Here is a 22,576-nt window from a genome sequence, read left to right on the forward strand (position 1 = left end):
GCTGCATAGAGCTTCCACACCAAGCTCCTCGACTCCAACATTCAGAATGCTGAGCTCTATGCACACCCCTCATCTGAGCTCTCTCTCACCCCTCTCTGGTCTCACTCGGCCATCTGCTCTGCTCCAGGCTTCGTCTGAACTCCTATGACATTTCACTACACTACACTACCAACAACCCGACTACTGTAACCAAGACTATTAAATACAGTAAATATACATTGTGACAGATTGTGGTATCGCAGCTATACTGAATCAAGGTGGTATATGGCTCTCCATCAAACAACTAAACAGAAATGCTGCTTTTGGCCCTTGCTGTGTGGAAGTCGCAGGTAAAAACAAGTGGAAGTCATCAAATAAATAATTAAAACAATTTACTGAAATATTAATGAACAAATATGGCACATGAGAACACCTGGCGATCATACCCTTCAAAGGTGAATAAAATAATATGAAAATTAATAAAAGAATAAGTTGTGCAAGAAATACAATGAAAAGAATACATGAGTAAATGAGTAAATACTGGTGGTGCTGAAGACAACTACTATACCACCACAGCATCCAGCACAAAACGTAGGCTGAGGGCAGACGTTGCAGGAGGCCAAGGTGATCTAAGAGCACTAAGAGAGCGACCGACTCCCTTGGTGATTGAATGATGAAGATTAAGCCACCCAAAAGGGGGCACGGGCATGAATAGCCCATAAGTGATGGCCCTTTCGAGCCATTACCAGTATCAATAGATGATACTGGAAATCTGTGGAGGTACGACTGCATCCTGCGTGACGGGAGATGTCTCCCGTCGACTCCCTCGAATCGAATCGAATTAAATATAGGACAAGATACCCTTCGGGTGAGCTTTGAAGTGGGTATAGGTGAAGAATAGCTTGGGTGAGAGGAAGCGTCGGTAGTTGTAGAGATAGAGCCAGGGCTAGACCCAGCTGCGCGGCATAATATGAGGCTTCTTGAACACCTGGGGCCGGATTCAGGAAGGTACTTACGAAGGTTTTTCCTCTTAGCTAAGAGCGTTTTCCGTCTTAGCGCCTTCGTGGCGGCTACGTCCGTATTCAATTAACTACCCTAAGTGGAAAAACCTTCGTAAGTTCATTCCGGGATTTAAGTGTGGTTTCGACCACTCGTAGCTTTACGTAAACTGGATATAAGTCATTTTTTCTCTACTACATAACACTGGGATCGATTTATGATATTGGAACATGACCAAAATATTATAGCTGGTGAATCTAGTGAAGAGGAATCCTTCGTGTTAGTTATATATGCATTCTCTGCTTGAAACTTGAAGTAAATATGTGTTTGATGATAGTAGAATTAGTTTTATAATAGCAAGATATTATACCAGTAGTTATTAAGTAAATAAACACTGGTGAACATGAAATATGAGAGAAGGTGATGAGCCCTGCCTGATGGGATCATTTACTATCACCAAATGCCCCTGTTCACCTAGTAGTAAGGGTGTACCTTAGCTATACATACCCATTTCTAATTTATTTAGTTTGGTTATATTTTGAAATTAAATCTGGGTGAGACATAAAATAAAAATATGCTGCACAAATGATGTTAGGTAAGGAAATGGGTAAAAATGTCAAAAACTTTATTCATTGAATACTTAATGCTATAATTATGACTATATAGATTATTAAAAAAGAGAGAGGGAAGTAGGGGTCCAAGACCTCTTCCTGTTATACAATTTGGGTGTGGAACAAGTAATTATCAAAAGAAGGCACCATGCCGGGAAGGCTATGTAGCAGTAAGGCAGTGAGGTGAGGCAGCTACTTATTTGAGAAATGCTTATTTTATTTACCTTATAAGCTGAGGCAACTTATTTTATTTGAGGAATACTCAGCTGATTCCTCTACATTTAGCATGGAACAAATTTGTGTCTAAGACCTCTTCCTGTTAATCAATTTAGCTGTGTGTAACCAAACTAGAAGTGCTCTACAAATCAAGGGACCCAGAATGTGGAATGACCTCCCGAATCATGTCAAAGGCTGTACCTCTCTCAACCAGTTTAAGAGTTAAACCAAGTACTGCCTAATTAACTCCATGTAACCTAACTTACCTCCTAAATGTCAACCCATGTCTTGCTATTTTTTAAACAACGCTGTTCACCAACATGTGCAATTGCTGATTTATGCTATGTTAACCCCCTTTTTGTATTTTTTATTCCTTCTTTCAACACAATTTATACCTAATCCCGATTACTATTAAGTTTTAGTCTGTGTTTTTTCCCCCACACCTTGCCCGAAATGCTATGAGTATTAGTGGCTTTAGGTATTGTATGTACTAGCTCTGTCTATAAATCCAACATTATGTTTGTAAATCAACTGTATGTACTTTTCCTGAATAAAATGTATTTAATATTTATTTTTTAATCGGTAAGTATTAAAAGAAGGCACCAAGCTGGGAAGGCTATGTAGCACCATTGTGTGTAACAATAAACCAAATTTTTTTTAACAAATAATGCACCTGTATGGGAAAACAAATCCTGTCAGCTGTAAAAATATTGATGCAGTTATTTAAATGAAAAATATAATGAAAGAAATATTACTGGTTTATTTTTATCCTATCTTTTTGTTCTGTACAGTATATCCAAGGAAGTGAAAAATTAAGACATAATGCACAATTTAATGAATGATTAGCATGGATTAGCAGTTCAAAAGAAATATGACTTGTATTACATATCAACATGAGATCTTAATGATCCATGGTCAACATGATTTAATAAGTATAATACAGTACTGTATTTGTAATAATACAAACTATAATTTAAAATCTTTATTACTGATTTTTTTGTTAAGAAGATTAGGTATACACAGCAATGTGCTGCTACCCTATTCTATATGGAATATTACACAGTGTAGATAAAAAACTAGCTATAAGTTTATCTAATACTCCCATCTCAAAGGATGGTTAGACATACTGTACATGGAATCAATTTAGAAAATACCAGCCTCAATACAAAAAACAAATCAACTCTGACTAAACAACTCTAAGCAATTTTCACAAGAGGTAAGCACTGAATCATGGAAACATTATATTATAATTACTCTTACCAGTTTCTACAAAACTCCTCTCAAACAATGTATTTTTAAACATGTTTAGGTATACACAGCAATGTGCTGCTTCCCTATTCTGTATAAAGGACCACACAGTGTAGATCAAAAACCAGCTACAAGCTCACCCAACATCCTCACCTCACAGGATGGCCAGTCATACATGGAATTAGGAGAGAACAAAATACTTAATGCTGATCTATTAGCCTCCACTGGCAAAATCTGGGTGCAGCATAAGAATATCTTCCAATATTCCTGAGTGTATGAAGTAATTACAGAGCTCAAAATACCTCATACCATTTGGTATGAAGTCATTGATAACAGGACAATCCCAGATATAGTGTTGGAGAGTATGTTCTCTCAAGTAGGACTGAAAACAGATGTTTTTTTTTCCACCAAGAGGGCTATAAACCCATGGAACCGCCTACCCGCTGAAGCCGTAAATGCCAAATTCCAGCTAAAAAATATCATTAAGACAATTGACGGGCCCTTTAACAAGCCGCCGGCTTTCTGTCCTCGTCGAGGCCACTAGATAGTTAGTGGCCCTTGGGTAAATTCAGTAAATATATACAATAATTGTCAGCGCATCTTCCGAGCAACAAGGACAGCTACACGGTATCTCTTAGAATTACGTAGGTAAACAACAAATGTAACATATTTGTTTACTACAATGTCGGTGCTGGCTGTAGAAGTTGAAAAAACATTGTTTTACTTCGAAATATACTAATTTTATAAGAAAATTCGACGTAAATAGGAGGCAGTAAAGCTCCGATAAGCCAGCGCTTATCGCTAGAGGTCACTACTGTGTTTCGTTTGGCCAATCAGAGAGCAGCAACATTCTTCATATTGAAGATTTAGCGCTGGCTTATAGGAGCTCTACTGCCTCCTATTTACGTCGAATTTTCTTATAAAATTAGTATATTTCGAAGTAAAACAATGTTTTTTCAACTTCTACAGCCAGTACCGACATTGTAGTAAACAAATATGTTACATTTGTTGTTTACCTACGTAATTCTAAGAGATACTGTGTAGCTGTCCTTGTTGCTCGGAAGATGCGCTGACAATTATTGTATATATTTACTGAATTTACCCAATGGCCACTAACTATCTAGTGACCTCGAAGAGGACAGAAAGCCGGCGGCTTGTTAAAGGGCCCGCCAATTGAATTAATGTTATTTTTTAGCTGGAATTTGGCATTTACAGATTCAGCGGGTAGGCGGTTCCATGGGTTTATAGCCCTCTTGGTGGAAAAAAAACATCTGTTTTCAGTCCTACTTGAGAGAACATACTCTCCAACACTATACTATCTGTGATTGTCCTGTTATCAGTGACTTCATACCAAATGGTATGAGGTACTTTGAGCTCTGTAATTACTTCATACACTCAGGAATATTGGAAGATATTCTTGTGCTGCACCCAGATTTTGCCAGTGGAGGCTAATAGATCAGCATTAAGTATTTTGTTCTCTCCTAATTCCATGTATGACTGGCCATCCTGTGAGGTGAGGATGTTGGGTGAGCTTGTAGCTGGTTTTTGATCTACACTGTGTGGTCCTTTATACAGAATAGGGAAGCAGCACATTGCTGTGTATACCTAAACATGCTTAAAAATACGTTGTTTGAGAGGAGTTTTGTAGAAACTGGTAAGAGTAATTATAATATAATGTTTCCATGATTCAGTGCTTACCTCTTGTGAAAATTGCTTAAGAGTTGTTTAGTCAGAGTTGATTTGTTTTTTGTATTGAGGCTGGTATTTTCTAAATTGATTCCATGTACAGTATGTCTAACCATCCTGTGAGATGGGAGTATTAGATAAACTTATAGCTAGTTTTTTATCTACATTGCGTAATATTCCATATAGAATAGGGTAGCAGCACATTGCTGTGTATACCTAATCTTCTTAATAAAAAAAATCAGTAATAAAGATTTTAAATTATAGTTTGTATTATTACAAATACAGTACTGTATTATCCTTATTAAATCATGTTGACCATGGATCATTAAGATCTCATGTTGATATGTAATACAAGTCATATTTCTTTTGAACTGCTAATCCATGCTAATCATTCATTAAATTGTGTATTATGTCTTAATTTTTCACTTCCTTGGATATACTGTACAGTACTAAAAGATAGGATAAAAATAAACCAGTAATATTTCTTTCATTATATTTTTCATTTAAATAACTGCATCAATATTTTTACAGCTGACAGGATTTGTTTTCCCATACAGGTGCATTATTTGTTAAAAAAAAATTGGTTTATTGTTACACACAATGGTGCTACATAGCCTTCCCAGCTTGGTGCCTTCTTTTAATACTTACTGATTAAAAATAAATAATAAATACATTTTATTCAGGAAAAGTACATACAGTTGATTTACAAACATAATGTTGGATTTATAGGCAGAGCTAGTACATACAATACCTAAAGCCACTAATACTCATAGCATTTCGGGCAAGGTGTGGGGGGAAAAAAACACAGACTAAAACTTAATAGCAATCGAGATTAGGTATAAATTGTGTTGAAAGAAGGAATAAAAAATACAAAAAGGGGGTTAACATAGCATAAATCAGCAATTGCACATGTTGGTGAACAGCGTTGTTTAAAAAATAGCAAGACATGGGTTGACATTTAGGAGGTAAGTTAGGTTACATGGAGTTAATTAGGCAGTACTTGGTTTAACTCTTAAACTGGTTGAGAGAGGTACAGCCTTTGACATGATTCGGGAGGTCATTCCACATTCTGGGTCCCTTGATTTGTAGAGCACTTCTAGTTTGGTTACACACAGCCAAATTGAGTAACAGGAAGAGGTCTTGGACACAAATTTGTTCCATGCTAAATGTAGAGGAATCAGCTGAGTATTCCTCAAATAAAATAAGTTGCCTCAGCTTATAAGGTAAATAAAATAAGCATTTCTCAAATAAGTAGCTGCCTCACCTCACTGCCTTACTGCTACATAGCCTTCCCGGCATGGTGCCTTCTTTTGATAATTACTTGTTCCACACCCAAATTGTATAACAGGAAGAGGTCTTGGACCCCTACTTCCCTCTCTCTTTTTTAGTAGTCTATATAGTCATAATTATAGCTTTAAATATTCAATGAATAAAGTTTTTGACATTTTTACCCTTTTCCTTACCTAACATCATTTGTGCAGCATATTTTTATTTTATGTCTCACCCAGATTTAATTTCAAAATAAAACCAAACTAAATAAATTAGAAATGGGTATGTATAGCTAAGGTACACCCTTACTACTAGGTGAACAGGGGCATTTGGTGATAGTAAATGATCCCATCAGGCAGGGCTCATCACCTTCTCTCATATTTCATGTTCACCAGTGTTTATTTACTTAATAACTACTGGTATAATATCTTGCTATTATAAAACTAATTCTACTATCATCAAACACATATTTACTTCAAGTTTCAAGCAGAGAATGCATATATAACTAACACGAAGGATTCCTCTTCACTAGATTCACCAGCTATAATATTTTGGTCATGTTCCAATATCATTAATCGATCCCAGTGTTATGTAGTAGAGAAAAAATGACCTACTCTAAGGGGCCAGATTCACGAAAGCACTTACGCAAACACTTGTGAACGTATACATCTTTCCTCAATCTTTGACGGCTTTGGTTACGTTTATTAAACAGTTTACAAGCATGAAAACTTGCCATTCAACTCCTGTTATTGTTATAAACAGCCTCCTGGTGCTTCGGAGCTCATTAAGTGTTTAATAATTGGAAACAAAGTCGCCAAAGATTGAGAAAAGATATACAGGTTCGTAAGTGTTTGCGTAAGTGCTTTCGTGAATCTGGCCTGAATCCGGCCCCTGGAATTTCAAAATGGCGTTCAAACAGCGGTTGGTCGTTGAAGGCTCAGCTGCTCAGTAGTGTCGCTGCCGCCAACGCGACAACATGTACCGCTGATTTCCGACATCGGCAACATTGCTCCAGGTAAGAGTGATAATTCTTTTTGACATATTTATATCTTATATATACACAGTATATAGAATTATATGGGGTTTCGCGTATGGAGTTTGCTTCGAACAATGCCTATCAATGTTAGTTTAGTTCGTTTATTATGCACCCCATACCCATCTTGTGGGCTACTTTGAGGTGCTTCCGGGGCTTAGTGTCCCCGCGGCCCGGTCGTCGACCAGGCCTCCTGGTTGCTGGACTGATCAACCAGGCTGTTGGACGCGGCTGCTCGCAGCCTGACGTATGCGTCACAGCCTGGTTGATCAGGTATCCTTTGGAGGTGCTTATCCAGTTCTCTCTTGAACACTGTGAGGGGTCGGCCAGTTATGCCCCTTATGTGTAGTGGAAGCGTGTTGAACAGTCTCGGGCCTCTGATGTTGATAGTTCTCTCTGAGTATCTGTTGTACCTCTGCTGGGCGGTAGTGGAAAGGGTTACAGAGGCACATAATGGGCTCTGGGACTGAACCCCACAATTCATTTAGCTAAGCAAGTTACAATCTTGATGAGCTTGTTACAAAATTCAATATAAGTCGTCACATCAACAATGGGTTCGAGATCGACCTCAAGTATAGGTTCTAAATTAAGCACCTGACATATGTGGAGAGCTAGTGTCACAATTTATGTTTGTCCTGCACACCGCCCCCCATCCAGTGGGCAACGGTGGATAGGTTACAATTTAATCACTCGGTTACTACCTACAGTTAGCAGACTGGGGATATTTGGCTAAAATTTCTGGTAGCAGATCAGGTCCCCCATTTGTTCCGATTTTTTTTTCAAATTGGATTTTACAATTCAAGTGTTATGTTATTTACTGCTTTAGCAGATAGGCGGTTCCATGGGTTTATAACCCTGTGGGTGAAAATATAGCTTATGTTTTCAGTCCTACACTGCGGCTTGTTGGACTTGAAACCGTTGTTCCTTGTTCGTGTTCCATCTGACCTTTTGAAGTTGTTCTCTGGATCCATATCTTCGAAACTGTTCAATATTTTAATAGGCAGGCGATGAGTCACAATAACGTGGCGGAAGTATGTTGACCAGACCACACACTAGAAGTTGAAGGGACGACGAGTTTCGGTCCGTCCTGGACCATTCTCAAGTCGATTCAAGTCGATATTTTAATAGTTTCGGTGAGATCCATCCTGGCATGCCTAGTTTGCAGTGTTGTTAGCCCTGTGACCCTCAACCGTTCATGGTATGAAACTAGACCTCATTCTGCAATTATTTTTGTCGCCTGGTGTTCAATTTTCTCCATGAAAGGTTGGGCGCGGGGTGGGTTCTCTGTCGGCCTCCAAGTGGGTTCTCTGTCGGGCTCCAAGTGGGTTCTCTGTCGGGCTCCAAGTGGGTTCTCTGTCGGGCTCCAAGTGGGTTCTCTGTCGGGCTCCAAGTGGGTTCTCTGTCGGGCTCCAAGTGGGTTCTCTGTCGGGCCCCAAGTGGGTTCTCTGTCGGGCCCCAAGTGGGTTCTCTGTCGGGCCCCAAGTGGGTTCTCTGTCGGGCCCCAAGTGGGTTCTCTGTCGGGCCCCAAGTGGGTTCTCTGTCGGGCCCCAAGTGGGTTCTCTGTCGGGCCCCAAGTGGGTTCTCTGTCGGGCCCCAAGTGGGTTCTCTGTCGGGGCTCCGGGGTGGGTTGTCGGTCGGGGCTCCGGGGTGGGTTGTCGGTCGGGGCTCCGGGGTGGGTTGTCGGTCGGGGCTCCGGGGTGGGTTGTCGGTCGGGGCTCCGGGGTGGGTTGTCGGTCGGGGCTCCGGGGTGGGTTGTCGGTCGGGGCTCCGGGGTGGGTTGTCGGTCGGGGCTCCGGGGTGGGTTGTCGGTCGGGGCTCCGGGGTGGGTTGTCGGTCGGGGCTCCGGGGTGGGTTGTCGGTCGGGGCTCCGGGGTGGGTTGTCGGTCGGGGCTCCGGGGTGGGTTGTCGGTCGGGGCTCCGGGGTGGGTTGTCGGTCGGGGCTCCGGGGTGGGTTGTCGGTCGGGGCTCCGGGCAGGCTTTAGGTACTCAACTGGCGGGCTCTAGGTGGGTGACTGTTCGGGCTCCAGGTGGGTGTCTGTCTGGCTTCGGGTGGGTTCTTGGTAGGGCTTGGGGGGTGTGGGTTCTTGGTAGGGCTTGGGGGGGTGTGGGTACTTGGTAGGGCTTGGGGGGGTGTGGGTTCTTGGTAGGGCTTGGGGGGGGGGGTGTGGGTTCTTGGTAGGACTTAGGGGGGTGTGGGTTCTTGGTAGGACTTGGGGGGGTGTGGGTTCTTGGTAGGGCTTGGGGGGGGTGTGGGTTCTTGGTAGGGCTTGGGGGGGGGTGTGGGTTCTTGGTAGGGCTTGGGGGGGTGTGGGTTCTTGGTAGGGCTTGGGGGGGGTGTGGGTTCTTGGTAGGGCTTGGGGGGGTGTGGGTTCTTGGTAGGGCTTGGGGGGGTGTGGGTTCTTGGTAGGGCTCGGGGGGGTGTGGGTTCTTGGTAGGGCTCGGGGGGGTGTGGGTTCTTGGTAGGGCTCGGGGGGGGTGTGGATTCTTGGTAGGGCTCGGGGGGGTGTGGGTTCTTGGTAGGGCTCGGGGAGGTGTGGGTTCTTGGTAGGGCTCGGGGGGGGGGGGGTGGGTTCTTGGTAGGGCTCGGGGGGGTGTGGGTTCTTGGTAGGGCTCACGGGGTGTGGGTTCTTGGTAGGGCTCGGGGGGGTGTGGGTTCTTGGTAGGGCTCGGGGGGGGGTGTGGGTTCTTGGTAGGGCTCGGGGGGGTTGGGTTCCCTGTAGGGCTCGGGGTAGGTTCTCGGTAGGGCTCGGGGTGGGTTCTCGGTAGGGCTCGGGGCGGGCTCCAGGTACTCAACTGACGGGTTCCAGGTCACTCAACTGGCGGGCTCCGGTTCACTCAACTGGCGGGCTCCGGTTTATTAAACTGGCGGGCTCCGGGTGTTTGACTGGTCGGGCTCCGGGTGGGTGACTGTTCGGGCTCCAGGTGGGTGTCTGTCCGGCTTCGGGTATGTTCTTGGTACGGCTTCGGGGTGGGTTCTTGGTAGGACTTAGGGTTGGCTCCCGGTCAGGCTCAGGGTGGGCTCTTTCGGGTTCGGGATGGGCTCTCGGGCTTGGGGTACCTCTGTAGGGCTCAGGGTAGGTTCTTGGTCGGGCCCAGGGTGGGTTCTCTGTAGGGCTCAGGGTGTTTTCATGGTAGGACTAGGGGTGGGTTCTCTGTAGGGATCAGGGTGGGTTCTCGGTAGGGCTCTGGGTGGGTTCTCGGTCGGGCTCGGGGCGGGCTCCAGGTACTCAACTGACGGGTTCCTGTTCACACAACTGGCGGGCTCCGGTTCACTCAACTGGCGGGCTCCGGTTTACTAAACTGGCGGGCTCCGGGTGTTTGACTGGTCGGGCTCCGGGTGGGTGACTGTTTGGGCTCCAGGTGGGTGTCTGTCCGGCTTCGGGTGGGTTCTCGGTAGGGCTTAGGGGTGGGTTCTCAGTAGGGCTTGGGGGTGGGTTCTCGGTAGGGCTTGGGGCTGAGTTCTCGGTAGGGCTTGGGGCTGGGTTCTCGGTAGGGCTTGGGGCTGGGTTCTCGGTAGGGCTTGGGGCTGGGTTCTCGGTAGGGCTTGGGGCTGGGTTCTCGGTAGGGCTTGGGGCTGGGTTCTCGGTAGGGCTTGGGGCTGGGTTCTCGGTAGGGCTTGGGGCTGGGTTCTCGGTAGGGCTTGGGGCTGGGTTCTCGGTAGGGCTTGGGGGGTGGGTTCTCGGTAGGGCTTGGGGGGTGGGTTCTCGGTAGGGCTGGGGGGTGGGTTCTCGGTAGGGCTCGGGGCTGGGTTCTCGGTAGGGCTCGGGGCTGGGTTCTCGGTAGGGCTTGGGGGGTGGGTTCTCGGTAGGGCTTGGGGGGTGGGTTCTCGGTAGGGGTCGGGGTGGGCTCTTTCGGGATCGGGATAGGCTCTCGGGCTTCGGGAACCTCTGTAGGGCTCGGGGTAGGTTCTTGGTCGGGCTCAGGGTGGGTTCTCGGTAGGGCTCGGGGCGGGCTCCAGGTACTCAACTGACGGGTTCCAGGTCACTCAACTGGCGGGCTCCGGTTTACTAAACTGGCGGGCTCCGGGTGTTTGACTGGTCGGGCTCCGGGTGGGTGACTGTTCGGGCTCCAGGTGGGTGTCTGTCCAGCTTCGGGTGGGTTCTTGGTAGGTATTAGGGCTGGGTTCTTGGTAGGGCTTGGGGGTGGGTTTTGGTAGGGCTTGGGGGGTGGGTTCTCGGTAGGGCTTGGGGGGTGGGTTCTCGGTAGGGCTTGGGGGGTGGGTTCTCGGTAGGGCTTGGGGGGGGTGGGTTCTCGGTAGGGCTTGGGGGGGTGGGTTCTCGGTAGGGCTTGGGGGGGTGGGTTCTCGGTAGGGCTTGGGGGGGTGGGTTCTCGGTAGGGCTTGGGGGGGTGGGTTCTCGGTAGGGCTTGGGGGGGGTGGGTTCTCGGTAGGGCTTGGGAGGGTTGGTTCTCGGTAGGGCTTGGGGGGGTGGGTTCTCGGTTGGGATTGGGGGGGTGGGTTCTCGGTAGGGCTTGGGGGGTGGGTTCTCGGTAGGGGTCGGGGTGGGCTCTTTCGGGATTGGGATAGGCTCTCGGGCTTGGGGAACCTCTGTAGGGCTCGGGGTAGGTTCTTGGTCGGGCTCAGGGTGGGTTCTCGGTAGGACTCGGGGCAGGCTCCAGGTACTCAACTGACGGGTTCCAGTTCACTCAACTGGCGGGCTCCGGTTCACTCAACTGGCGGGCTCCGGTTTACTAAACTGGCGGGCTCCGGGTGTTTGACTGGTCGGGCTCCGGGTGGGTGACTGTTCGGTCTCCAGGTGGGTGTCTGTCCGGCTTCGGGTGGGTCCTTGGTAGGGCTTGGGGTGGGTTCTTGGTAGGTATTGGGGTTGGGTTCTTGGTAGGGCTTTGGGCTGGGTTCTCGGTAGGGCTTGGGGGGTGGGTTCTCGGTAGGGTTTGGGGGGGTGGATTCTCGGTAGGGCTTGGGGGGGTGGGTTCTCGGTAGGGCTTGGGGGAGTGGGTTCTCGGTAGGGCTTGGGGGAGTGGGTTCTCGGTAGGGCTTGGGGGGGGTGGGTTCTCGGTAGGGCTTGGGGGGGTGTGTACTCGGTAGGGCTTGGGGGGTGGGTTCTCGGTAGGGCTTGGGGGAGGGTTCTCGGTAGGGCTTGGGGGGGGGGGGGTTCTCGGTAGGGCTTGGGGGGGGTTCTCGGTAGGGCTTGGGGGGGGTGGGTTCTCGGTACGGCTTGGGGCGGGGTTCTCGGTAGGGCTTGGGGGGGTGGGTTCTCGGTAGGGCTTGGGGGTGGGTTCTCGGTAGGGCTCGGGGTGGGCTCTTTCGGGATCGGGATAGGCTCTCGGGCTTGGGGAACCTTTGTAGGGCTCGGGGTAGGTTCTTGGTCGGGCTCAGGGTGGGTTCTCGGTAGGGCTCGGGGCGGGCTCCAGGTACTCAACTGACGGGTTCCAGTTCACTCAACTGGCGGGCTCCGGTTCACTCAACTGGCGGGCTCCGGTTTACTAAACTGGCGGGCTCCGGGTGTTTGACTGGTCGGGCTCCGGGTGGGTGACTGTTCGGGCTCCAGGTGGGTGTCTGTCCAGCTTCGGGTGGGTTCTTGGTAGGGCTTGGGGTGGATTCTTGGTAGGTATTAGGGTTGGGTTCTTGGTAGGGCTTGGGGGTGGGTTCTTGGTAGGGCTTGGGGGTGGGTTCTTGGTAGGGTTTGGGGTTGGCTCCCGGTCAGGCTCGGGGTGGGCTCTTTCGGGATCGGGATAGGCTCTCGGGCTTGGGGAACCTCTGTAGGGCTCGGGGTAGGTTCTTGGTTGGGCTCAGGGTGGGTTCTCGGTAAGGCTCGGGGCAGGCTCCAGGTACTCAACTGACGGGTTCCAGTTCACTCAACTGGCGGGCTCCGGTTCACTCAACTGGCGGGCTCCGGTTTACTAAACTGGCGGGCTCCGGGTGTTTGACTGGTCGGGCTCCGGGTGGGTGACTGTTCGGGCTCCAGGTGGGTGTCTGTCCGGCTTCGGGTGGGTTCTTGGTAAAGCTTGTGGTGGGTTCTTGGTAGGTATTGGGGCTGGGTTCTCGGTAGGGCTTTGGGCTGGGTTCTCGGTAGGGCTTGGGGCTGGGTTCTCGGTAAGGGCTTGGGGCTGGGTTCTCGGTAGGGCTTGGGGGTGGGTTCTCGGTAGGGCTTGGGGGGTGGGTTCTCAGTAGGGCTTGGGGGGGGGGTTCTCGGTAGGGCTTGGGGGGGGTGTCTCGGTAGAGCTTGGGGGGGTGGGTTCTCGGTAGGGCTTGGGGGGGTGGGTTCTCGGTAGGGCTTGGGGGGTGGGTTCTCAGTAGGGGTCGGGGTGGGCTCTTTCGGGATCGGGATAGGCTCTCGGGCTTCGGGAACCTCTGTAGGGCTCGGGGTAGGTTCTTGGTCGGGCTCAGGGTGGGTTCTCGGTAGGGCTCGAGGCGGGCTCCAGGTACTCAACTGACGGGTTCCAGTTCACTCAACTGGCGGGCTCCGGTTCACTCAACTGGCGGGCTCCGGTTTACTAAACTGGCGGGCTCCGGGTGTTTGACTGGTCGGGCTCCGGGTGGGTGACTGTTCGGGCTCCAGGTGGGTGTCTGTCCAGCTTCGGGTGGGTTCTTGGTAGGGCTTGGGGTGGGTTCTTGGTAGGTATTAGGGCTGGGTTCTTGGTAGGGCTTGGGGGTGGGTTCTCGGTAGGGCTTGGGGGGTGGGTTCTCGGTAGGGCTTGGGGGTGGGTTCTCGGTAGGGCTCGGGGTGGGCTCTTTCGGGATCGGGATAGGCTCTCGGGCTTGGGGAACCTCTGTAGGGCTCGGGGTAGGTTCTTGGTTGGGCTCAGGGTGGGTTCTCGGTAAGGCTCGGGGCAGGCTCCAGGTACTCAACTGACGGGTTCCAGTTCACTCAACTGGCGGGCTCCAGTTCACTCAACTGGCGGGCTCCGGTTTACTAAACTGGCGGGCTTCGGGTGTTTGACTGGTCGGGCTCCGGGTGGGTGACTGTTCGGTCTCCAGGTGGGTGTCTGTCCGGCTTCGGGTGGGTCCTTGGTTGGGCTTGGGGTGGGTTCTTGGTAGGTATTGGGGTTGGGTTCTCGGTAGGGCTTTGGGCTGGGTTCTCGGTAGGGCTTGGGGGGTGGGTTCTCGGTAGGGTTTGGGGGGGTGGATTCTCGGTAGGGTTTGGGGAGGTGGGTTCTCGGTAGGGCTTGGGGGAGTGGGTTCTCGGTAGGGCTTGGGGGAGTGGGTTCTCGGTAGGGCTTGGGGGGGTGGGTTCTCGGTAGGGCTTGGGGGGGTGTGTACTCGGTAGGGCTTGGGGGGTGGGTTCTCGGTAGGGCTTGGGGGAGGGTTCTCGGTAGGGCTTGGGGGGGGTTCTCGGTAGGGCTTGGGGGGGGGTTCTCGGTAGGGCTTGGGGGGGGGGTTCTCGGTAGGGCTTGGGGCGGGGTTCTCGGTAGGGCTTGGGGGGGTGGGTTCTCGGTAGGGCTTGGGGGTGGGTTCTCGGTAGGGCTCGGGGTGGGCTCTTTCGGGATCGGGATAGGCTCTCGGGCTTGGGGAACCTTTGTAGGGCTCGGGGTAGGTTCTTGGTCGGGCTCAGGGTGGGTTCTCGGTAGGGCTCGGGGCGGGCTCCAGGTACTCAACTGACGGGTTCCAGTTCACTCAACTGGCGGGCTCCGGTTCACTCAACTGGCGGGCTCCGGTTTACTAAACTGGCGGGCTCCGGGTGTTTGACTGGTCGGGCTCCGGGTGGGTGACTGTTCGGGCTCCAGGTGGGTGTCTGTCCAGCTTCGGGTGGGTTCTTGGTAGGGCTTGGGGTGGATTCTTGGTAGGTATTAGGGTTGGGTTCTTGGTAGGGCTTGGGGGTGGGTTCTTGGTAGGGCTTGGGGGTGGGTTCTTGGTAGGGCTTGGGGGTGGGTTCTTGGTAGGGTTTGGGGTTGGCTCCCGGTCAGGCTCGGGGTGGGCTCTTTCGGGATCGGGATAGGCTCTCGGGCTTGGGGAACCTCTGTAGGGCTCGGGGTAGGTTCTTGGTTGGGCTCAGGGTGGGTTCTCGGTAAGGCTCGGGGCAGGCTCCAGGTACTCAACTGACGGGTTCCAGTTCACTCAACTGGCGGGCTCCGGTTCACTCAACTGGCGGGCTCCGGTTTACTAAACTGGCGGGCTCCGGGTGTTTGACTGGTCGGGCTCCGGGTGGGTGACTGTTCGGGCTCCAGGTGGGTGTCTGTCCGGCTTCGGGTGGGTTCTTGGTAAAGCTTGGGGTGGGTTCTTGGTAGGTATTGGGGATGGGTTCTCGGTAGGGCTTTGGGCTGGGTTCTCGGTAGGGCTTGGGGCTGGGTTCTCGGTAAGGGCTTGGGGCTGGGTTCTCGGTAGGGCTTGGGGGGTGGGTTCTCGGTAGGGCTTGGGGGGTGGGTTCTCGGTAGGGCTTGGGGGGGGGGTTCTCGGTAGGGCTTGGGGGGGGGTGTCTCGGTAGAGCTTGGGGGGGTGGGTTCTCGGTAGGGCTTGGGGGGGGTGGGTTCTCGGTAGGGCTTGGGGGTGGGTTCTCGGTAGGGCTCGGGGTGGGCTCTTTCGGGATCGGGATAGGCTCTCGGGCTTGGGGAACCTCTGTAGGGCTCGGGGTAGGTTCTTGGTCGGGCTCAGGGTGGGTTCTCGGTAGGGCTCGGGGCGGGCTCCAGGTACTCAACTGACGGGTTCCAGTTCACTCAACTGGCGGGCTCCAGTTCACTCAACTGGCGGGCTCCGGTTTACTAAACTGGCGGGCTCCGGGTGTTTGACTGGTCGGGCTCCGGGTGGGTGACTGTTCGGGCTCCAGGTGGGTGTCTGTCCAGCTTCGGGTGGGTTCTTGGTAGGGCTTGGGGGGTGGGTTCTCGGTAGGGTTTGGGGGGGTGGGTTCTCGGTAGGGCTTGGGGGGGGTGGGTTCTCGGTAGGGCTTGGGGGAGTGGGTTCTCGGTAGGGCTTGGGGGAGTGGGTTCTCGGTAGATCTTGGGGGGGTGGGTTCTCGGTAGGGCTTGGGGGGTGTGTTCTCGGTAGGGCTTGGGGGGTGGGTTCTCGGTAGGGCTTGGGGGAGGGTTCTCGGTAGGGCTTGGGGGGGGGGTTCTCGGTAGGGCTTGGGGGGGGGGTTCTCGGTAGGGCTTGGGGGGGGGGGGTTCTCGGTAGGGCTTGGGGGGGTGGGTTTTCGGTAGGGCTTGGGGGGTGGGTTCTCGGTAGGGGTCGGGGTGGGCTCTTTCGGGATCGGGATAGACTCTTGGGCTTGGGGAACCTCTGTAGGGCTCGGGGTAGGTTCTTGGTCGGGCTCAGGGTGGGTTCTCGGTAGGGCTTGGGGCGGGCTCCAGGTACTCAACTGACGGGTTCCAGTTCACTCAACTGGCGGGCTCCGGTTCACTCAACTGGCGGGCTCCGGTTTACTAAACTGGCGGGCTCTGGGTGTTTGACTGGTCGGGCTCCGGGTGGGTGACTGTTCGGGCTCCAGGTGGGTGTCTGTCCAGCTTCGGGTGGGTTCTTGGTAGGGCTTGGGGTGGGTTCTTGGTAGGTATTAGGGCTGGGTTCTTGGTAGGGCTTGGGGGTGGGTTCTCGGTAGGGCTTGGGGGGTGGGTTCTCGGTAGGGCTTGGGGGTGGGTTCTCGGTAGGGCTCGAGGTGGGCTCTTTCGGGATCGGGATAGGCTCTCGGGCTTGGGGAACCTCTGTAGGGCTCGGGGTAGGTTCTTGGTTGGGCTCAGGGTGGGTTCTCGGTAAGGCTCGGGGCAGGCTCCAGGTACTCAACTGACGGGTTCCAGTTCACTCAACTGGCGGGCTCCGGTTCACTCAACTGGCGGGCTCCGGTTTACTAAACTGGCGGGCTCCGGGTGGGTGACTGTTCGGGCTCCAGGTGGGTGTCTGTCCGGCTTCGGGTGGGTTCTTGGTAAAGCTTGGGGTGGGTTCTTGGTAGGTATTGGGGCTGGGTTCTCGGTAGGGCTTTGGGCTGGGTTCTCGGTAGGGCTTGGGGCTGGGTTCTCGGTAAGGGCTTGGGGCTGGGTTCTCGGTAGGGCTTGGGGGGTGGGTTCTCGGTAGGGCTTGGGGGTGGGTTCTCGGTAGGGCTTGGGGGGGGGGTTCTCGGTAAGGCTTGGGGGGGGTGGGTTCTCGGTAGGGCTTGGGGGGGGTGGGTTCTCGGTAGGGCTTGGGGGGGTGGGTTCTCGGTAGGGCTTGGGGGGTGGGTTCTCGATAGGGGTCGGGGTGGGCTCTTTCGGGATCGGGATAGGCTCTCGGGCTTCGGGAACCTCTGTAGGGCTCGGGGTAGGTTCTTGGTCGGGCTCAGGGTGGGTTCTCGGTAGGGCTCGGGGCGGGCTCCAGGTACTCAACTGACGGGTTCCAGTTCACTCAACTGGCGGGCTCCGGTTCACTCAACTGGCGGGCTCCGGTTTACTAAACTGGCGGGCTCCGGGTGTTTGACTGGTCGGGCTCCGGGTGGGTGACTGTTCGGGCTCCAGGTGGGTGTCTGTCCAGCTTCGGGTGGGTTCTTGGTAGGGCTTGGGGTGGGTTCTTGGTAGGGCTTGGGGGTGGGTTTTGGTAGGGCTTGGGGGGTGGGTTCTCGGTAGGGCTTGGGGGGTGGGTTCTCGGTAGGGCTCGGGGTGGGCTCTTTCGGGATCAGGATAGGCTCTCGGGCTTGGGGAACCTCTGTAGGGCTCGGGGTAGGTTCTTTGTCGGGCTCAGGGTGGGTTCTCGGTAGGGCTCGGGGCGGGCTCCAGGTACTCAACTGACGGGTTCCAGTTCACTCAACTGGCGGGCTCCGGTTCACTCAACTGGCGGGCTCCGGTTTACTAAACTGGCGGGCTCCGGGTGTTTGACTGGTCGGGCTCTGGGTGGGTGACTGTTCGGGCTCCAGGTGGGTGTCTGTCCAGCTTCGGGTGGGTTCTTGGTAGGGCTTGGGGTGGGTTCTTGGTAGGTATTAGGGCTGGGTTCTTGGTAGGGCTTGGGGGTGGGTTCTCGGTAGGGCTTGGGGGGTGGGTTCTCGGTAGGGCTTGTTGGTGGGTTCTCGGTAGGGCTCGGGGTGGGCTCTTTCGGGATCGGGATAGGCTCTCGGGCTTGGGGAACCTCTGTAGGGCTCGGGGTAGGTTCTTGGTTGGGCTCAGGGTGGGTTCTTGGTAGGGCTCGGGGCGGGCTCCAGGTACTCAACTGACGGGTTCCAGTTCACTCAACTGGCGGGCTCCGGTTCACTCAACTGGCGGGCTCCGGTTTACTAAACTGGCGGGCTCCGGGTGTTTGACTGGTCGGGCTCCGGGTGGGTGACTGTTCGGGCTCCAGGTGGGTGTCTGTCCAGCTTCGGGTGGGTTCTTGGTAGGGCTTGGGGTGGGTTCTTGGTAGGTATTAGGGCTGGGTTCTTGGTAGGGCTTGGGGGTGGGTTCTTGGTAGGGCTTGGGGGTGGGTTCTTGGTAGGGCTTGGGGGTGAATTCTTGGTAGGGCTTGGGGGTGGGTTCTTGGTAGGGTTTGGGGTTGGCTCCCGGTCAGGCTCGGGGTGGGCTCTTTCGGGATCGGGATAGGCTCTCGGGCTTGGGGAACCTCTGTAGGGCTCGGGGTAGGTTCTTGGTCGGGCTCAGGGTGGGTTCTCGGTAGGGCTTGGGGCAGGCTCCAGGTACTCAACTGACGGGTTCCAGTTCACTCAACTGGCGGGCTCCGGTTCACTCAACTGGCGGGCTCCGGTTTACTAAACTGGCGGGCTCCGGGTGTTTGACTGGTCGGGCTCCGGGTGGGTGACTGTTCGGGCTCCAGGTGGGTGTCTGTCCAGCTTCGAGTGGGTTCTTGGTAGGTATTAGGGCTGGGTTCTTGGTAGGGCTTGGGGGTGGGTTTTGGTAGGGCTTGGGGGGTGGGTTCTCGGTAGGGCTTGGGGGGTGGGTTGTCGGTAGGGCTTGGGGGGGGGGGGGGTTCTCGGTAGGGCTTGGGGGGGGTGGGTTCTCGGTAGGGCTTGGGGGGGGGTGGGTTCTCGGTAGGGCTTGGGGGGTGGGTTCTCGGTAGGGCTTGGGGGGGTGGGTTCTCGGTAGGGCTTGGGGGGGGTGGGTTCTCGGTAGGGCTTGGGGGGGTTGGTTCTCGGTAGGGCTTGGGGGGGGTTCTCGGTAGGGCTTGGGGGGGTGGGTTCTCGGTAGGGAGTGGGGGGGTGGGTTCTCGGTAGGGCTTGGGGGGGTGGGTTCTCGGTAGGGGTCGGGGTGGGCTCTTTCGGGATCGGGATAGGCTCTCGGGCTTGGGGAACCTCTGTAGGGCTCGGGGTAGGTTCTTGGTCGGGCTCAGTGTGGGTTCTCGGTAGGGCTCGGGGCAGGCTCCAGGTACTCAACTGACGGGTTCCAGTTCACTCAACTGGCGGGCTCCGGTTCACTCAACTGGCGGGCTCCGGTTTACTAAACTGGCGGGCTCCGGGTGTTTGACTGGTCGGGCTCCGGGTGGGTGACTGTTCGGGCTCCAGGTGGGTGTCTGTCCGGCTTCGGGTGGGTCCTTGGTAGGGCTTGGGGTGGGTTCTTGGTAGGTATTGGGGCTGGGTTCTCGGTAGGGCTTTGGGCTGGGTTCTCGGTAGGGCTTGGGGGGTGGGTTCTCGGTAGGGTTTGGGGGGGTGGGTTCTCGGTTGGGCTTGGGGGGTGGGTTCTCGGTAGGGCTTGGGGGAGTGGGTTCTCGGTAGTGCTTGGGGGGGTGGGTTCTCGGTAGGGCTTGGGGGGGTGGGTTCTCGTTAGGGCTTGGGGGGGGGTTCTCGGTAGGGCTTGGGGGGGGGTGGGGTCTCGGTAGGGCTTGGGGGGGGGGGTCTCGGTAGGGCTTGGGGGGGGGTTCTCGGTAGGGCTTGGGGGGGTTCTCGGTAGGGCTTGGGGGGGGGTTCTCGGTAGGGCTTGGGGCGGGTCTCGGTAGGGCTTTGGGCTGGGTTCTCGGTAGGGCTTGGGGCTGGGTTCTCGGTAAGGGCTTGGGGCTGGGTTCTCGGTAGGGCTTGGGGGGTGGGTTCTCGGTAGGGCTTGGGGGCGGGTGGGTTCTCGGTAGGGCTTGGGGGGGGGTTCTCGGTAGGGCTTGGGGGGTGGGTTCTCGGTAGGGCTTGGGGGGGTGGGTTCTCAGTAGGGCGGGTTCTCGGTAGGGCTTGGGGGGTGGGTTCTCGGTAGGGGTCGGGGTGGGCTCTTTCGGGATCGGGATAGGCTCTCGGGCTTCGGGAACCTCTGTAGGGCTCGGGGTAGGTTCTTGGTCGGGCTCAGGGTGGGTTCTCGGTAGGGCTCGGGGCGGGCTCCAGGTACTCAACTGACGGGTTCCAGTTCACTCAACTGGCGGGCTCCGGTTCACTCAACTGGCGGGCTCCGGTTTACTAAACTGGCGGGCTCCGGGTGTTTGACTGGTCGGGCTCCGGGTGGGTGACTGTTCGGGCTCCAGGTGGGTGTCTGTCCAGCTTCGGGTGGGTTCTTGGTAGGGCTTGGGGTGGGTTCTTAGTAGGTATTAGGGCTGGGTTCTTGGTAGGGCTTGGGGGTGGGTTTTGGTAGGGCTTGGGGGGTGGGTTCTCGGTAGGGCTTGGGGGGTGGGTTCTCGGTAGGGCTCGGGGTGGGCTCTTTCGGGATCGGGATAGGCTCTCGGGCTTGGGGAACCTCTGTAGGGCTCGGGGTAGGTTCTTGGTCGGGCTCAGGGTGGGTTCTCGGTAGGGCTCGGGGCGGGCTCCAGGTACTCAACTGACGGGTTCCAGTTCACTCAACTGGCGGGCTCCAGTTCACTCAACTGGCGGTCTCCGGTTTACTAAACTGGCGGGCTCCGGGTGTTTGACTGGTCGGGCTCCGGGTGGGTGACTGTTCGGGCTCCAGGTGGGTGTTTGTCCAGCTTCGGGTGGGTTCTTGGTAGGGCTTGGGGTGGGTTCTTGGTAGGTATTAGGGTTGGGTTCTTGGTAGGGCTTGGGGGTGGGTTCTTGGTAGGGCTTGGGGGTGGGTTCTTGGTAGGGTTTGGGGTTGGCTCCCGGTGGGCTCTTTCGGGATCGGGATAGGCTCTCGGGCTTGGGGAACCTCTGTAGGGCTCGGGGTAGGTTCTTGGTCGGGCTCAGGGTGGGTTCTCGGTAGGGCTCGGGGCGGGCTCCAGGTACTCATCTGACGGGTTCCAGTTCACTCAACTGGCGGGCTCCGGTTCACTCAACTGGCGGGCTCCGGTTTACTAAACTGGCGGGCTCCGGGTGTTTGACTGGTCGGGCTCCGGGTGGGTGACTGTTCGGGCTCCAGGTGGGTGTCTGTCCGGCTTCGGGTGGGTTCTTGGTAGGGCTTGGGGTGGGTTCTTGGTAGGTATTGGGGCTGGGTTCTCGGTAGGGCTTTGGGCTGGGTTCTCGGTAGGGCTTGGGGCTGGGTTCTCGGTAAGGGCTTGGGGCTGGGTTCTCGGTAGGGCTTGGGGGGTGGGTTCTCGGTAGGGTTTGGGGGGTGGGTTCTCGGTAGGGCTTGGGGGGGGGTGGGTTCTCGGTAGGGCTTGGGGGGGGGTTCTCGGTAGGGCTTGGGGGGGTGGGTTCTCGGTAGGGCTTGGGGGGGTGGGTTCTCGGTAGGGCGGGTTCTCGGTAGGGCTTGGGGGGTGGGTTCTCGGTAGGGGTCGGGGTGGGCTCTTTCGGGATCGGGATAGGCTCTCGGGCTTGGGGAACCTCTGTAGGGCTCGGGGTAGGTTCTTGGTCGGGCTCAGTGTGGGTTCTCGGTAGGGCTCGGGGCAGGCTCCAGGTACTCAACTGACGGGTTCCAGTTCACTCAACTGGCGGGCTCCGGTTCACTCAACTGGCGGGCTCCGGTTTACTAAACTGGCGGGCTCCGGGTGTTTGACTGGTCGGGCTCCAGGTGGGTGACTGTTCGGGCTCCAGGTGGGTGTCTGTCCGGCTTCGGGTGGGTCCTTGGTAGGGCTTGGGGTGGGTTCTTGGTAGGTATTGGGGCTGGGTTCTCGGTAGGGCTTTGGGCTGGGTTCTCGGTAGGGCTTTGGGCTGGGTTCTCGGTAGGGCTTGGGGGGTGGGTTCTCGGTAGGGTTTGGGGGGGTGGGTTCTCGGTAGGGCTTGGGGGGGTGGGTTCTCGGTAGGGCTTGGGGGAGTGGGTTCTCGGTAGGGCTTGGGGGGGTGGGTTCTCGGTAGGGCTTGGGGGGGTGGATTCTCGTTAGGGCTTGGGGGGGGGTTCTCGGTAGGGCTTGGGGGGGGTGGGGTCTCGGTAGGGCTTGGGGGGGGGGTCTCGGTAGGGCTTGGGGGGGGGTTCTCGGTAGGGCTTGGGGGGGTTCTCGGTAGGGCTTGGGGGGGGTTCTCGGTAGGGCTTGGGGGGGGGGGGGGTCTCGGTAGGGCTTTGGGCTGGGTTCTCGGTAGGGCTTGGGGCTGGGTTCTCGGTAAGGGCTTGGGGCTGGGTTCTCGGTAAGGGCTTGGGGCTGGGTTCTCGGTAGGGCTTGGGGGGTGGGTTCTCGGTAGGGCTTGGGAGGTGGGTTCTCGGTAGGGCTTGGGGGGGGGGTGGGTTCTCGGTAGGGCTTGGGGGGGGTTCTCGGTAGGGCTTGGGGGGTGGGTTCTCGGTAGGGCTTGGGGGGGTGGGTTCTCGGTAGGGCGGGTTCTCGGTAGGGCTTGGGGGGTGGGTTCTCGGTAGGGGTCGGGGTGGGCTCTTTCGGGATCGGGATAGGCTCTTGGGCTTCGGGAACCTCTGTAGGGCTCGGGGTAGGTTC

Source organism: Procambarus clarkii, chromosome 2, assembly GCF_040958095.1.
Source record: "Procambarus clarkii isolate CNS0578487 chromosome 2, FALCON_Pclarkii_2.0, whole genome shotgun sequence".
Classification (NCBI taxonomy): Eukaryota; Metazoa; Arthropoda; class Malacostraca; order Decapoda; family Cambaridae; genus Procambarus; species Procambarus clarkii.